Below are 18166 nucleotides of genomic sequence, written 5' to 3'. Positions count from 1 at the left end.
GGGGGAAGGGGATTTCGGCAAGGTGTAAGGGCAAGGGGTGGTTGGTGGTTGGTGGGAGGTAGATGGAGTTGGTGAGTAAAGCAAGCACAACCACAGACCCTCCAAGTGTCCCTATTTTCCAGGGACGTCCCTGATTTAGAGAAGCCGTCCCGGTTTCTAATATGATCCCGGAATGTCCCACTTTTCCTTAGGACGTCCTTATTTTCATTGGAGAAATGTTGGAGGGTAGGGAGCTAACCTTTGCATTCACACATTGCTTTTCTCCGGAAATTTCTTAGCAAGTTTGGCAGACCAGACAAAATGAACCACCACCCACCCACAGCTGCATTCCAGAAGTGTTTCTTGCTGTGACCAACTCTGACTACTGGTTGCTTCCCAGTGATCTCCAGGCCACCCAAAGCCTTAAGGGGAACTAAAAGAGGGGAACTTCTTGCATAATAAACCAGCCCAGCTCACAGCAAGCCCTGAGGCGATCTGTCCATAACAACACTGTGTTCTGAGAAGCAACTGCCTCAGCCGGTTTCATCCATGTTTCTGAACTGTTCCCCCAGAGCCCACCCAAAAAACCCTCCCACTCCTCTTAGACCTCACTAAAGCATCACCACTCACCTGCCTGCCTACCTGGCAGGTAGGCCCAGTTCATGGTGACTCTCTGAAATTTATCACAATTCATTTTTTTCCTGGGAAGATTTCTGAAAATCCCCCCCCTCCTCACTCCCCATAGAAGAAGGTTGCTTTGCAGAATTTCTTCAGTGTATTATTCATCATTTTTTTGGTAGTGTAGTTGTTGGAACCCCCCCCCCCCACCTTGCCACAATGCCCCGTAAGAAGGTTTGCTCCAGAGCAGTGGTCCCTAGAGTTTTCCCTTCATGGTGCGCTTTAAAGTTGTTGAGGGTCCTGACAGACCACTTGTAAACAAGTTGCAATGTTCTGTGCTGGGTGGTGGATGATTTCAGTTGTATTTAATTGCTTCTTTGGTTTATTTTTCAAATGTTATTTCATTGTATTGCAGTTTGCATTCTGCAGAATTCAAACGGTAGTGCAATATGATAAAAGACAGCACAGTGTAAGAACTAAAAGAAGAAGAAGAAATACAACCAAAGAGCATATTTAATGCAATTGATGTGCAGCCTTCTGTCTTCAACAACAAATCCACAGACACACAATGGACCACCTGAAAGGCGCTATGCTACTCCCTCTGCTGCTGGTGGACCCAACCAATGGAAATGGATGGAGAATTTCTCCTCTCTTTGAAGAAATCTGGTGAAGTACATAGATTCCCCAATTTCTCTGTCCACAAATAAATTGAAAGGACATTTGTCTACAACTGTTGCACAGGGTTTGTTTCACAGCATCTTCTGTGGTTAATTTCCCAGGCTCCATGCACAATCCCTACAGTGCTTGTTACCACTAGATGTCAACCTCTGCCCCAGTTTCCCAGCCTCCCTCAAAGAGCATTTTAGGAGGCATCTTCCTGCTTCTGTAGTTGCCCTTTCAGTGAAAGGGGTGATTCCATTATATTCTCCCAGCAGAAAGTGTTTGACATGGTCAAGTGGCTTCAGTTATGGCTGCCAGTGCCATTTCTGTGCAGGCTACAAAAAAATAATAATAATTTAATGATGCCCCTGCTCACCCCAGCCAGCCATTCCTCAATTACGGTCTGCAGTCGGTTCTGTTGATGCCTCCAGTTAAATTCCCTTCCCTACTCCAGCAAAATAAGAGGCAGGGGACATTGTAGAGTCTGCAGCCCAGAGTTGTTGGACAGAACGAGCACACAGAACGTCATCTGCTCCTGCAAGCACTGGAAACACGCAGATCCTGGGAGCATTTTAAAAAGATTCGCACCTCATAATTAAGTTTTGAGAGAATTTCCAAGCTAAGTGGAGTTTTGAGAGAGAGACTTTTAAAAAATAGACAAAGACAGGGAACAGATTTGTGGCATCTATTATTCTCATTATATTATAATTATATATTATACTACTGAATGCCTAGATAGCTCAGTTGGTTAGACTGTGGTGCTGATAACGCCAAGGTTGCAGGTTTGATCCCCATTTGAGACAGCTGCATATTTCTGAATCGCAAGCGGTTTGACTAGATTCTCAGGCTTCCTTCCAACTCTACAATTCTTTGAGTCTTTACTAAGTAAGTGTCTGAACACAGGTACTTATCAAGGATTCAGTGGTGGTGAGCCCATAGGGGTTCCTTTGCAGACTCAGCACTAGGCAATTAATTTAAATACAATGTCAATTAATTGCACCAGGCAATTAATTTAATAAAAAGCTGGCATCAGGCTGTGTGACTTAAGTACACCTTCTCCCCATTCACATGTTGCTGGCATTCACTTGTTGTGGGGCAGTTTGATAGTGAAGATGGAGCAGGGAGAACTTGGAGAACCCCAAAACAGGGAGAACAGGGAGAACCCCAAAAACAGGAAGGCTGGCAGTGATCTACCCCCTTTTTGGGGGTTCAGGTCAAAGTTGTTGAGCTCTTTTTAGGGACGAAGAAAGCCCCGTTTTTGGGGGGTGCAGGGCAAAAAAGGGGAACCAAACTTATTGTGCTTCTTTGGGGGGAGAAAGTGATCTACCACAGACGTTCAGTGATCTACCAGTAGATCATGATCTACCTGTTGGATGTGCCTGCACTAGACTATGTGGAATAACAATTGCTTGATGTCATATAACTGCATGCAAACTTAGTGAAAAGAAACCCAAATGCATGTTCATTAATAATAATAATAATAATAATAATAATCAACAAACAGGTCATCTGGAAGAGCCCTATATGTGCACATGCTTTAGGTGTGCCAAATTATCTTTAAGAGATATGAAAAAAAGGTTTACAAATGGGTAAAAGCTTGATGGTAAGGATTTGCTGAACTAACAAATTGAACTGGAATACAAAAAAGGGAGGTATGAGGAGGTCTGGGGAAATAAGCATAAGGAAGGTATGTTATGAAAATTAATGTGTTTTTAACTGTTTTTACTTTGTATGTTTTTTTCCCTTTTCTATTTTTCACTTTTCCTGTTATATTTTAAAAACTTTAATAAAATATATTATATATATATATAAAAGGTGTGCCAAATTGTGTACACACAGGTGGTAAAAGAAGACACTGATGACTCTCATAACCCAACGGTTGCAGTTTTGTAACAAGTTAATGTCACCTCCATACATTTGAAGCACTCTTATAACACTATATGGAAAACACTGGGAGCCGTAGTTTGTGAAGGGTGCTGGGAACTCTGTGAGGCTAGCACACTTAACAAACTACAGTTCCCAATATTCTTCATGGCTGCTCAAGTGTTAGGGTTGGTGCTTTAAATGTATGGCTGGCGTGAATGTGACTGCAGTGAGGTCTGAGAGAAGCACTTGGGAGGCATAGTCCTACCATGGCCTTCCTTGCTCGTATTCTAGCAATAGCTACTTCTTTTCATACTCTGTCCCCTGCTCTGTCCCCTGCTTGACCTTTGTCCTGTCTGCCCTACTTTGATTACAACAATCTCCTCAGGATAGGGTCCTGCCACTTTTGTATCATGTACAAAATCCTTCACACTGTCAGCACTAAATGGCGAGGGTGGCAGGAAGCAGCAAGACTGCATTCTCACCAAGTGCCATATTGTGCTATCGTGTGGACAAAATGTGGTGTGGATGAGCCCAGCGCAGGCTCATCACAGTGCATAAAATACAGGATGAAACAGATACCTGAAAGGAGACTGGATGGGCTGTGGAAGTTGCTGCTTACAACTGATGCAAGTGGCCTTTGCATCTGCAAAGGGCACCTTTTTGTGCAAAAAAAAAAAAAAAAAAAAAAAAGTACAACAGCACAGCTTTTGCTTGGTTATTGGGGGATCCAGATGCCTGTCCACAAAGCTGCAAGAAAATATGACTTACTCAGTGGTTGCTTAGGAAACACCTGCTTCTCTTACATTCCACTACACACATTGTCCCACATCTCTCTTTTCATCCTGTCTCATCTATTAAACTGTAGGCACTGTTGAGAATAATACTAATACTAATAATAATTAGGATACCTGAAAGAGCATCTCCACCCCCTCATTCAGCCTGGACAGTGAGATCCAGCGATGAGGGTCTTCTGGCAGTTCCCTCACTGCATGAAGTAAAGTTACAGGGAACCAGGCAGAGGGCCTTCTTGGTAGTGGCACCCGCCCTGTGGAATGCCCTCCCATCAGATTTCAAGGAGACAAGAAGGAGAGAAGAATCCCTTGCACTTGTCACAAACTCATTCCTAACTCCAATTTTATTTTATTTTTAAAACTGAATGAAGAGTAGGATATAATAAACAAAGGGAAAACAGAATTGAATTTTAAGAAAATCAATGTTAAGAGGCTTGGTCTCCTGTGTTAGTAGGTTAGCTTTGACTTTTAAAACCCCAAATGGCCCAGGACTTGGGTATCCAGAGGACCAGGAGAAAACTGTCCCGGTCTTTTATATTTCAAACTGTATTTAAATAAATATTTATTTAACACTTATTTGTTTTTAACATCTGGCTTTATTGTTTACAACTTTAGGTTGTTTTTTGTATTGTGTTTTAAGGTCCCTTTCTTTTTGCTTTTTGTATTGGTTTTAACTTTTTACTAGGCTTTAAATGAATTCGTTTCAAAACTGCCTTGAGGGCTTTGGAAGTCAAAAGATGCGATATATTTAAATTGATAAATATAATAGTAGACATGGGGAGGGTGTGTGTGCCTCAGAATTACTTCAACAGCGATCCATTTAGAATTGGTAACTGCCGTCATCTGCGGATATTCAACTGCTCAAAAATGCGCCAGTGCAAACTTTCTCAGAGAGAGAATTTCTAAATGCTGAGAGGATTTATAGAAACCAGCTAATAATGTTACACACAAGGGTACATTCATCGAGAAAAACAACAACCAGTTAAATCTAACTGGAGGCCAGCTTAAACAGGAAATGGCCAGCATTCAGCAGTCCCACGCACGCACACACACACACACACACACACACAGAAAAAAAATGCTCCTGTGAGTAATTTCAAATAAAAAGCACAAGGTAAACCATATACAAACCCATTCCAAATAATCAGTAGCAGGAGGATGCCAATACTGGTGAATCAACACATTAATTAAACTTTTTTCTGGACTTTTCAGAAGCAGAAAGAAAGCGATAAAGTATGGAACTAATACTGTGATCTTGCTTGCCGTTTTATTTGTTATTAATTAATTAATCAATCAAATTTCCATCTTGCTCTTCTTCCCAAAGGAGCACAGGGTGGCTGACAACAGCATGATACAATAGTATTTTATTTTTTTAAGATTTAAAAATATTAAAGATGTCTAAAAACATTTTAAGACAGTCACATATCCTCATAGACAATAATGTCAAAGTATATTTCAGCAATCCAATACCTTGGTGAACAGGACTGTTTTTAAATTCCTCCTGAATGTTCATAATGAGAAAGTCGGATGCACCTCAACAGGGAGGGCATTTCATAAATAAAGAGCCACTACTGAGAAGGCTCTGTCACGTTCAGTGCACACTAGTGAAATTATCGCAGAAATCTCACACATCAGGGAAGGGAGAGGCAGGAGGATGCCAGCATGGTTAATTGGCAGAGGCAAGAAAAGGGGCAAGCAAGCTTCTGATGTGTTGCCCAAATTAGCAGAAGATATACAAACTTGGGCCAAAGAAATGCTAACAAAACAATATAAGATGCAAAGGTAAAGGTAAAGGGAGCCCTGACCGTTAGGTTCGGTCGTGAACGACTCTGGGGTTGCGGTGCTCATCTCGCTTTATTGGCCGAGGGAGCCAGCGTTTGTCCACAGACAGCTTCCAGGTCATGTGGCTAGCATGACTAAGCCACTTCTGGTGAACCAGAGCAGTGCACGGAAACACCGTTTACCTTCCCGCCGGAGCAGTACCTATTTATCTACTTGCACTTTGACGTGCTTTCGAACTGCTAGGTTGGCAGGAGCAGGGACCGAGCAACGGGAGCTCACCCCGTCGTGGGGATTCGAACTGCTGACCTTCTGATCGGCAAGCCCTAGGCTCTGTGGTTTAGACCACAGTGCCACCCACAGGACTCCCCAAATCTGAATAATTCTTATTACAGTGGATGCTTGGGTTGCGAATGTGATCCGTGCAGGAGGCACGTTTGCAACCTGCAGCGTTTGCAACCTGCAGCGCCGCATCTGCGCACGCGCAGGTTGCAATTTAGCGCTTTTGCGCATGCACATAGAACGATTTAGCGCTTCTGCGCATGCATGATTGCTGAAACCCAGAGGTAACCCTTTCCAGTACTTCCAGGTTTCAGCGCATCCGTAACCCAAAAAAACCCCTCAACCTGAAGCGTCTGTAACCCGAGGAATGACTGTATATGTATATTTTATGCATATCCATTCCAGGTTTTCTAAAGTAGCCAGCACATAAATAGATACATAGAATAATGCTGTATAAAAATACCTGTGCATGAATACTTATTTACTTAGGAAGCTGAAATAAAGCAGTGCCTGGGGCGTGACTCCTTAATATTTATTATACATTTAATATACATATTACACCATATATATTTTTACACAATTTGCTGGTTTTTATATCATTAGTTGGCTTAGCAATACGCAAGTGACTCAGACATAAGCGGGCACTCAGTGCGAGAGGTCTGATATGGACAAAACTCAGCCAGGTCAGATCCATCACATTCTGTATATAAAGTTAACCATATTAGTTAATAGAAGCCATGCAGATATCAGTATGAAATAAGCCCTACCCTCCGCAGCAGGAGAAAACAAGCTTGCTCCATCTTCCATGTGACAGCCCTTGAGGTATTTGAAGATGGCTATCAAATCTCCTCTTGGTCTCAGAGTCCTGGTCAGTTCATGACATGATATGAGGCAGCTTCCTGTCTCTATCACATTTTCTTTACTTTGCTCTAAAATAATATCCACAAAGGCAACAAGAAAACTCAGAACTGAAGTTAGGGAAAAATAACAAACCTATTTGTCCCGTCTCTCCATCCCCCCTCAGCCTTAGGATATCAGGAAGCCAATCATGACTTATTTTTATCACCTGATTTCTCATGTGTATGAGTGTTTTCTAAGATGTTTGCTTTTCTCCCAGGGTTTTTTTGGGGGTGGGGGTGGGGTGGGGTTGGTTTGAGGGGGGTTGGTTTTTTTTGTAAGTCATCAGTATTGTGCTCTATACGTTTTCTCTTGAGACCCAAGGACTGTTTGAAAAATTCAGACACTGGCTACAGCAAGAGTATTATTAGCACAGAAATGGAAGCAGGAATGGCAGATGAAATTGATGGACTACGCAGATTTGGATAAGATGACAGGGAGAATTCGAAACCAGCGGGACCAGTAATTCTTGAAAGATTGAAGTAAATATACGAGTTATCTGAAATACAATTGTAAGCAACTGACTATGCTTGTAGGACTACAAGAAGTTTTGTAAGGAGAGCTATATGAAATATTGCAGAAAAGATTTATGAGAATGGATTTTAAGTTATGGATTATTAAAAGTAATAGGATAATAAATGTAAGATTAAGAGATGAGGTTTGAAAATCATTAGACGCGGTTGATGGAAGTCTCAGGCTAAAATAGCCAGAATGTTGTATAAGATGAGATGATATGTTCTGTTTGGAAAATATATGTAAAAACTAGTAAAAATGTATATTAAAACAAGAAAAGTTCAGACACTGGAAGCATTGAATCAGGAATAGGTGAGGAGACACTCTGGCACAGAAAAAAGTGTGCAGTGTCTCCACAGTGCTCAGCTGGGCATTGAAAAGCAGCTATTCATAACAGCACTGAACTTGAGGTCCACCACAGACATAGACATGATTCAAGGCTTGGGTGTACTGAAGAAGAGAGTCAGACTTTCAGACTTCTTCCGTGCTCCTAAATGTGGTATTCTAGACGAGATTAAAAGAAGGGGAAGACTCTCAATTATTATTACTATTTTGTGTGTGTGGAGGGAATTCCTATCCACTGGCCCCTGTTTCTGTACCGATTCTTCTTCCTTTCTTCAGCAGTATTTCCGAGATGAGAGTTTCAAATGGCCTGAGTGAGCGTCTTTCACAGAAAAACACGTGTTTGAGGGGACATGAAGTGCTGTGGAAGTTCTGTCAGTGGTCTTGCCCCCATGAAGTCCCAAGACGGGTTACAACAACACAGCGTACAGTTCTAAAAACAGACAAAGCCATTACGGTCCAAAAACTGTTCCAAGTAGAACAGAAGAGCATACTTAACATTTCAGTCCTATTTCATACTACCTTGGGGGTTGAAGAAAGCTGTCCGAGGTTTGGCAGCTGACAGCTCCACCATCAAGGCTGGCTGTTTTCCAAGCGATTCTTTCAGGTCTCATTGTTTGGTAGGAAACAAACAAGGGGAACAGCATTGGGTGGGCACATACGAGGGACTAAAAATAGAGAGGCAGCTTCAGGGAGCCAAGCTTCTCGGCTGCAGCTTCCTCCACAGATAAAACCCCACTGCTTTTTTCTAAAAGGAAGCTCAAGCAGAGTCCAAAACAGCTGCAAACCCAGCCCAGCTATCTTGTAGAGGTTGACCGTGAAGCAACACAAGAGCAACACATGATGTAGAGGGTAGATCCATACCACACATTTAAAGTACCGTCCAGTGCACATTTAAAGCACATGCCTTACGCCCGAAGAATCCTGGGAACTGTTGTTCCCCACTCACAGATCTTCAACCCCCAGTATTTTTATCAAACTACAGTTCCCATGATTCTTTGGGGGCATGCCATGTGATTTATATGTGCATTGGGTATTCTTTAAAGGTGTGGTGTGGATCTGCCCAACTATTATTATTATTTTTTGCACTCTTTTGTGGAAATGCCATCTCAGCCATAGAGACAGTGGTGTAAGTCCTCCATTCAGTCCCCCAAAAGGGGGCATGGTGAGAGTGGGACTTACTCATTCCAAAGTCTGCTCAACTCAGTCGCATGATCTAGCAACTCAGCAGAAGTTGCACTGGCTGAAAGGGTGGTGCAAATCAAGCTCTATTTTAAAGGCTCAGGCTTAGGCCAGTTTAGCTGGAATAGGGGTGTGTTACACTGGGACTGAACCTTGGGGTTTCTTGGTATGCAAAGTATGTTCTCTACAACTGAACTACAGCCCTGTTGTGATATAGGGGGAAGGGCTAATCTTTTGTATAATGACCAAGGCAGGATGAAGAGTGAAATGATCCACCCAGGGGTGGCAAACCTGTTCTAGGTCTCTCAAAAACCTATTGGGCGGCCAAGCCAAGGCAAAATTAGCCCTGCTTGTGGATTTATTTTGTTTTGTCACGATCCAAGCAGTTTATTGTGGTGACATTCCCCACAGAATAAAATGGGAGCTCTGCTTGTGTGCAAGAAATCAGTTGGAGGGTTTCACCCCAAACTTGATATCATTCTGGGAAACAGGAAAATGGTTTCAGCTGGAGAAGACAGGAATTCACCTTTAACGTAGAGAGAGGTATCACTGCCTGTTACGGAGCACCTGGGCATTGATAGGAAAGGGAGGGGCCTCAGCCAGGAAGGAGAAACAGATAGTCATCTTATGTGGAGCCTCAAGGTAGCCAACATGGTGCCCTACAGATGTTTCTAAAGTACAACTCCCATCACCCCTAGCCAGCATGGCCAGTTGCAAAGGATGTTGGGAGTTGTAGTCCAGCCCCAACCAGAGGGCACCATGTTGGCTACCTCTGTGTAGCTTACTCTTCACTGTTCCAAACCCTCCAAGTGTCCCTATTTTCCAGGGACGTCCCTGATTTAGAAAATCCATCCCAGTTTCTGATTTGATCCCGGAATGTCCCACTTTTCCTTAGGATGTCCCTATTTTCACTGGAGAAATGTTGGAGGTTATAGAGCTGTCTGAAGGCAATTCTGTATAGAGAAGATTTTTTAATGTTCTATTGTGGTTTTTATATATTTTGGAAGCTGCCCAGAGTGGCTGGGACAACTCAGTAAGATGTGTGGAATAGCAAAATTGTCGTTATGGAATGAGACATCCTGTCCAGGGAAGTTTTTAATATGTAACGCTGTACTGTTTTTAACACTGATTGGGAGCCGCCCAGAGTGGCTGGGGAAACTCAGCCAGATGGGCGGGGTATAAATAATAAATTATTATTATTATTATTATTATTAATTATTATTATTATTATTATTATTATTATTATTATTATTATTATTATTATTATTATTACTTTCATCAGAGAAATGTTGGAGGCTTTGGATCAGTAACTTGCTAAGGTAGAAGCTGAGACTATGGGCTGCAATGCTGCAGTTTGGAGTGAAATGGGATTTATCATAGGAGTACAACCTGGCATCAAGCTACCTAATAACTGCAGCAGTCTGACCCAATAAGCCAATCTGCCAACCTAGGTATCTACAGGGAAGCGGGTCTGATGATCTGTTTCGAACAAAACTGAGCAAAATTTGGCATCTGCCTTTCCCCTCTGGAGCCGAGGGAAGGCACTCTCCCAAATCTATTTTGAGGAAGCGTCATCCTCCTTTCCCCTGTTGTTTTTCCTTTACAGCATGATGCGTTTGATGTTTACTCATATCCATCTATGACTTGTTAAGTCTTCACCTACCTCCCAGGCTGAGGAAAAGACATGGGAGGGGCCAGGCTACAGGAAAAAGAAGAGAGAACTCCCCTAAATATAGCTCTGCTGTGAGGATTGTTTTCCTGTCACACACACAGTTCATTGTTAGACCCTTCCATATGACCTCCCCCTTTCAACTTCGCCCCCAACTTTCTTTTCCGCCTATACACACTCACACACCCCTACACACCTTATTCAGTTTCCTGTCAACTCCCGAATCACATTACAGCTTCTATCACAGGATGACATGTGTGAGTAAATTAAAATCGGCATTGTCTGTGGGTTCTACAACGCCTCCCACACCTAGGCAACTTTACTTCCAACAAACTAAAGGAATATTTGGGATTGTGGGAGTATTTGTTGCGCACAAAAGACAAAGAACGACTTATCTTCAGTAACTCCGCAACTTACAAAGGGACCTCACCTAAAGCCAAAACACATTGGGTTCAATGGCGGGTGGGGTTGTCAACATCTTTTTTATGGGATGCTTGCCCCCTTTTTAGTTTTTCTTTTCCCCCCCCACGTTATTTTGCCAAGCACATAAAGCTGAATGTGCACAAGTTAAATGCACATAAGTTGTGGGCTTACTCTATAAAATCCAAGTGAAAGTCAACAACAGGTGAACTATTGCCATTCCCAGTAGCAACAAAGCAGTTTAGAACAAGGCAGTTTTCCGCTATAAGGCTTACACTATGGAGTCTTCTTGAACTGGCCACATCGCAGTTCAAGGTTAGGCTCATGGTGGAGGATATGACATAGACGGCCATCTTCTAGTCCAAACCCACACCAGGGAAGGGACCATACTGTGTACACACTGTACATTTAAAGCACATTCTAAACACATTCCCCTGTTCCAAAGAATTCTGGTTACTGTAGCTTGTCAAGGGTTGCTGGGCCTTGTAACTCTGTGAGGGGTGAAGCTACCCGTCAGAAATCCTCTCCGTGGTTTACAAATAACATTCTAAAGATCCTCTTAATGCTTAGTCTAAGCAACTGTCTGCCGTGTGCATTCCTTTGGCTGGGGAGCATCCTTGACAGATACTGGGAGGGGACTGAGGCCTGTGTTTTCCACAATCAAGCCCAAGTCTCTAGCTGTGATGTTGCTGGGCACCAACTCCCATCGGCTTCAGCGAGCATCACCAGTACTGTAGTTCAGCAGCAGCTGAAGGGCTACAGTGGTACCTCGCAAGACGAATGCCTCGCAAGACGAAAAACGCGCAAGACGAAAGAGTTTTCCGTTTTTTGAGTCGTTCCGCAAGACGAATTTCCCTATGGGCTTGCTTCGCAAGACGAAACGTCTTGCGAGTTCTTGTGAGTTTGTTTCATTTTTCTTAAAGCCGCTAAGCCGTTAATAGCCGCTAAGCCGCTAATAGCTGCTAAGCCGCTAAGCCGCTAATAGCCGTGCTTCGCAAGACGAAAAAACCGCAAGACGAAGAGACTCGCGGAACGGATTAATTTCGTCTTGCGAGGCACCACTGTCCTCTGCTTGAGCTAATATGCCGCACTGTCTCTCACTTAAGGAATTGCTTGTATTTTCTCTGTATTGTTGATTGATTCCACCTATGCCTCTAGCTTTATGCAAATGCTTAGGGTTTCAATTAAATGGGCGGTGTGTGCTTTGCACAGTCCAAGTATCTATACCGTGCTGGGATGGATTTTTAAAAACCAGATGCAATTTATAACAAGTGCAGTGATTTTAATCCAAATGTGCATCCTCAGACCCTTTTCATGTTCCAAAGCAGCACAACAATAAAGATTTTAGAGACGCACAACTGTTTCTAAACACCCCTCTTACGGCTTTATAAAGGCTGTTCTTCCCACTACAGTTAATTCCTTTTCACCCCAATTGCTCCCTCTTTGCTTCAGTAAGGCAGCCGCATTAGTCCTTTGGGGGAAATCACCAGACTGATTGTAGCTTTTTTATTTTTAACTTTCCAGTTTTATTCTCAATGCAGCTTGTGATTTTTGAAAGATCTGAAACGCACCCATCTTTTATATGCAGCTTTTCATAGCCATTTCAGCCAATGCTCATGTCTAAACGGGCAATTCAGTGTCCAATTCAGATTCACCTGTGATCTCTTCTCCATGATTCCAAGCACTGATTGCTCACACTTAGCCATCGTTCGGCTTAGTGTTGTGTGCGAACCCGGCCTGTGTATATCATAAGGGCCTCAAACTACAGGGAACAAACAGGGATAAACAATATTAAGCATATGCAAAACTCTACATTGTACAAGCACTTAAGAATCCATTAAAAAGAAGTTCTTTTAACAACAAATATTAAAAAGCAAACGAGCTACCTATAAGCCACTCTGCAATAAATATACACAAATTGCTGCATGGAAAGCAAACACAGCCATGGACAGCCCTCTAAGGCAAATCAATATGAGTAACTTCCTTCATAACACACTCTCATGTCTAATGTTCCGGCTGTCTTAGTCTTCCTCAGTGGCCCACTGTAGTTTTAATAACCCTCATGAAAAAATGTTACTGTGTCTTAAAAGCATGAAAGCAGAGGCAGTTGAAGTTGTTTTTAAGTGATGCATGTAAGCAGGCTCACTTCTCCTTGCAGGAACAGGCATTTCAATCCATTCACAGTATGCAACATTTCTCCAATGAAAATAGGTAAAGGGTAAAGGGACCCCTGACCATTAGGTCCAGTTATGACCGACTCTGAGGTTGCGGTGCTCATCTCGCTTTATTGGCCGAGGGAGCCGGCGTGCAGCTTCCGGGTCATGTGGCCAGCATGACTAAGCCGCTTCTGGCGAACCAGAGCAGCGCATGGAAACGCCGTTTACCTTCCCGCCGGAGTGGTACCTATTTATCTACTTGCACTTTGACGTGCTTTCAAACTGCTAGGTTGGCAGGAGCAGGGACTGAGCAACCCCGTCGTGGGGATTCGAACCGCCAACCTTCTGATCGGCAAGCCCAAGAGGCCCGGTGGTTTAACCCACGGCACCACCCACGTCCCAATGAAAATAGGGGCGTCCCATTCCATAATGATATTTTTACTATTTATACACCGTGACTGGCACCGTGCTCTTTTTATTGTAATTATTTGTATGTTGTTAATATATTTTTAATGTATATACACTTTTAATTCTATCAATGTTTAATTGTTTTTCCCTATGTTTTTAGCTGTTCTTATTTTTATCTTTAAGCTTCCTTGACTCTCTGTCAGGAAAAAAGGTGGGGCATAAATAAATACATAATAGAAATAACAATAACAATAATAAATTCTGGTTCATGGATAGTTCCATGATCCATACAGAAAGACCCTTAGCATTTGATACTCATGAATTAATTTAGCCTTTTGATAAAAATAGGCAATCTCTCAGCTGTTTGTGAATGTGAAGGGCATCCGAGAAATGCTTATTTAACTGGCTTGAGGTTTTTTTTGTGCCATCTGAAAACAAAACAAAATACTTTCTTATCCACAAATTGGAACTTAGGCTGGTTTGAAAACAGAGGCAATACTGGTGATTGTTTGCTTTATTCAGAGGCAGACATCGTTTGCCAAGTTAATTGTACTTTAGGTCCCATTGTTTTTAGTGTGACATACATTAGATGTGAGTAATTTTACACTGATTTCAGTGGTACCCAGTGGGACTAACTTGATTTGGATCAAACCCTTTGACCTTTCAGGTCAGGTATTTGACCACTATGCTGATAGATTGACAAACCAGCTTTCGGAGCTCTTGATGATCTGGTTTGGCAGGTGGGCGGGACCAAGCCCCTGATGTCACTGTGATATCAGGTGATCTGTTTTCCTTTGTCTATGTGGCATGAAGTGTCAATGATCAGCTGATTGCCAACAATTGCAAAACCTTGCAAGTAGCACCACAACAGTAAGTTCCGCTGTATTCGAGAGGGATGGCTCCCTAGTGTTTTATGAGTGTAGTTTTACAGAGCAATCTTCTACTCCAGTTCTATACACTGGGGGTAGAAGTGGCAAAACATCACCACTTTGCCTGTAGAATAGGTACTGCATTCTCTGTGTGCTCTGTTCACCTCAGGAAGGGAGGGGAAAAACACACAACCAGAAAATGGTATATAGAAGGCAAGTGTCTCCAGTGTATCTCGCACTCCGTGTTCGAAACTCCCATTGTTCTAGGCGCATTTTGCGACAGGGAATTTCATTAGTGCAAGCAGTCTCTGAGTTCTGGGTGCAGCACTGAGCCTAAGATTTCACATTAAAACTGCAGAGTGGAAGGAAAGGAGGACCTTTTTCTGCCTCCCTACTTCCAGCTACTCTCTGAAGACTGGAGAAGAGACCCTCTTAAGAATATTAGGGGGGTGGGTGAGCAGGGGAAGGGCTAGACCATGCGAAAAATGAACATAATATTTTAGCTGCAGTTCATTCATTTTCAGCTTTGTATAAAAAAGCGTGCCTAGACATTCTGTTGCTATGCCCATAACCTAGGCTTAAGGTGCCATTTAGCTCCTGGCTTTTATATCTCAGTCCCTAACATTTCTTGCCCTCTGTTGGATTCTATGGCCTCTCAGACATAGCACCATATACTACCCAGTTTGTAAAAGCACTGGTTGGGCTGCAAAGCAGCTTTTTATACATATTCCATTTCCAAACGCTTAAGATGGCTCCAGCCTTGTGGAATAGCCTTCTATTCCAATGTTATGGTGATGCAATTCAACAAGAGTTTGTTTGTTCTTTACTGTGTTTACCACTGTGGGTGCGCATTCCTTTTCAGGCCCCCACCAACCCCACAAGCCCTTAGTGATTTTACATGCACACACCCAGATCAAATTAGCAATTTGGAGGCATGAGCAATCCGTTTCCATAGAGCCTTATTAACTGTCGCACTTTACTTTGGAAAACTTAACGCTTTAAAAGAACTGCTCTTTTCTGCATCACTTCCCCCCGGTTTGTCAATGAAATCTAACTCCTGTCTCCTGTAATTTTAAGATGGCGATCAGTCTTTTTTCATGTGGTAGCAAAGCAAGGACCCCAATATAGGTACAAACAAGTGGGGTGAAACATTACAGTGCAAAACACGGCAGAATGCCATCCATCCTCCTCTGCCCTTTTCACAAATACTCCATTTCATGTCCATCCACACATGTAATCTGCTTTACGTGTGGCTGCTGAGCATGTATGAAGTTTCCATTGGGCTACTTCCAGTGTCTGTGTATCCCTCTTTAGATTTCCCCTTCCATCTTGTCCTTTGGTGATGCTGTTTTAACTAAGTAAGGACCAGCATTTGGACAACTGGGAACACGATTAGTGTATACAAATGAAGCCCTGCAGCAAAACATTGCATGGGTATGGTTGGTTTCTTAGTTTGCCAAGAAGCAGCAATTCTCTCTCTCTCTCTCTCTCTCTCTCTCTCTCTCTCTCTCTCTCTCTCTCTCTCTCTCTCCCTCCCTCCCTCCCTCCCTCCCTCCATGGTGGGAAGTGAGATTTATTTGCTGTCTTACAAAAGCAAGTCTCTGTCTAGCTGCTATCATTTATTTCTTTTTTTTAAAAAAAGAAAAAGCTCAGAGCAATATCTGCTTCTTAGGGCTCTTTTGTCTGAATCCGACGTCTGGCCCTTTTGAAGTTTGTTCCTCATCAGTTACAGTACACGAGAGACTTCCCACTAGAATGCTGTTTCACCATCTTTGGTGAAACAACCATCAGTGATGACATTGTATGTCATAAGGTCCGCGAGGACTCATGTGATTGCCCAACATGGTTGACTTAAGAAGCTCAAAATACCCAGACTCTGACATGTTTTGCGCAAAAAATAAAAAAATATTTTACAAAAAAAAATCCCAGGGAAGATGGTAGCAATGGCGGAAACCCCAAAATTCTATGTTGCCAGATGTTTAGTTTGCAGAGTGCCTTACTGCCATCCTATCTCTGACTTCTGAGGAATGATTAACAGGAAAAGAAAATGTGTCTCTAGAGTTATACCTGTCTGTGAGCGTGGAGATTGCAAAGATGAATAGGTAGATGGTTCATGTATCTTCTATACTTTTTTATTTTTTAAAAAAAGGTTTGGATGTTTTAGTGATAACATTTCAAGCATTTGGTATCTTGGTAGTTTAAACACTGTAAGCTGCCTTGGTTTTAATCTATAAACAAAGATGGGATAGAAAAATAATTGGACTAGTAGTAAACAATGCAGCTTGTAAGATAGGACTCTTTGCCTTCATGCCCACAGCTATGAAATGAAGGCTCTGGTGCTTGGCCCCACCTATTGAAATGCTTTTCTGCATTCTTCAGTTAAAAATAAAGATACAGAAATGCATTGTTATGAGTTTGGGGTGTGAGTGTTAAACTGTGTGACAGATGTCTCCGATCCCTGGATCCAGCAAGTGTTAAAAGATAATCAAGCCTTCTAATTCCTAGATATAGTCAAGCTAGCTTCCTGGTGAGGTGATGGGTGATTAAGGGGCTCAGCTTGAGATGGCAAAGACAGTGGCACCTTGGTTCTCAAACGTCTTGGTACTCAAACGTCTTGGTTCTCAAACGTCTTGGTACTCAAACGCCTTGGTTCTCAAACACCGAAAACCCGGAAGTAAGTGTTCTGGTTTTTGAATGTTTTTTGGAAGCCGAACGTCTGATGCGGCTGTCAGCTATTGTTTCCGGGGTGCCTGCACCAATCAGAAGCTGTGTCTTAGTTTTTGAACATTTCAGAAGTCAAACGAACTTCCGGAATGGATTAGGTTTGGCACTTTGTTTTTGCTACTTATTTTGCGTTTTTGTTTTCAAGTCTTTTTTGGTTAATTTGTTTTTGTGACTGTGTGGAACCCAGTTCAGCTACTGACTGATTGATTGTGTGACTGCGGAAACGGATAAAAGCCCCCCCCCCCCATCTAAACAATGGCTATCATCAGTGCAGGTAATATTTTTTAATTTTTTTTATCATCTACAATACTGTTTTATTTATTTTACAGCACAGAACATTGATTATTGTTTTCATCTTATGGATCAATGGTCTCATTAGATAGTCAAATTCATGTTAAATTGCTGTTTTAGGGGTTGCTTTTAAAAGTCTGGAATGAATGAATCTGGTTTGCATTACTTTCTATGGGAAAGTGCGCCTTGGTTTTGGAACGCTTTGGTTTTGGAATGGACTTCTGGAACAGATTAAGTTTGAGAACCAAGGTACTGCTATAGGTGGGGCCCCTTCCCTCAACAGAAAAAGCCAGAGTTGAGAGCAGAGAGTAAGCAGTGATGTGAGCTGGCTGAAAAGCAGCAAGCTGGAGAGAGAATCAGAGCAATGTTTGCTTTCTGTTTGAATCCAAGGTTGCAGCTATGGAATAAATAAGACCTTTTGGGGGTGTTGATGCTGTGAACCCCTCCACCGTAGTCGCATGTGTAAATAAACCATATATCATAAAGACACCACAGTTTCTGCTGTGCCTCATTCCCAGAGGAAACACAAACCCTGGTTAAGCACCAGGAACCCCTGGAATCCTGCACTGCTTGGAGGTTGTGCTGGCGTGCAATAATGTAATATTATTGTTTGGGTGCTGAACATACTTTAGAAAAGTGAGGATGAAAGCTGTGCAGTAATATCCATACTTTTTGGAGGGTAGCAGATTCCTTCTTGCTAACTGATAAGTTTTTTTACAC

The sequence above is a fragment of the Podarcis bocagei genome, assembly GCF_964188305.1.
Source record: "Podarcis bocagei genome assembly, chromosome: 6".
NCBI lineage: Eukaryota > Metazoa > Chordata > Lepidosauria > Squamata > Lacertidae > Podarcis > Podarcis bocagei.
The sequence above is the reverse complement of the archived record's forward strand: the minus strand, read 5'-3'. Positions refer to the sequence as shown.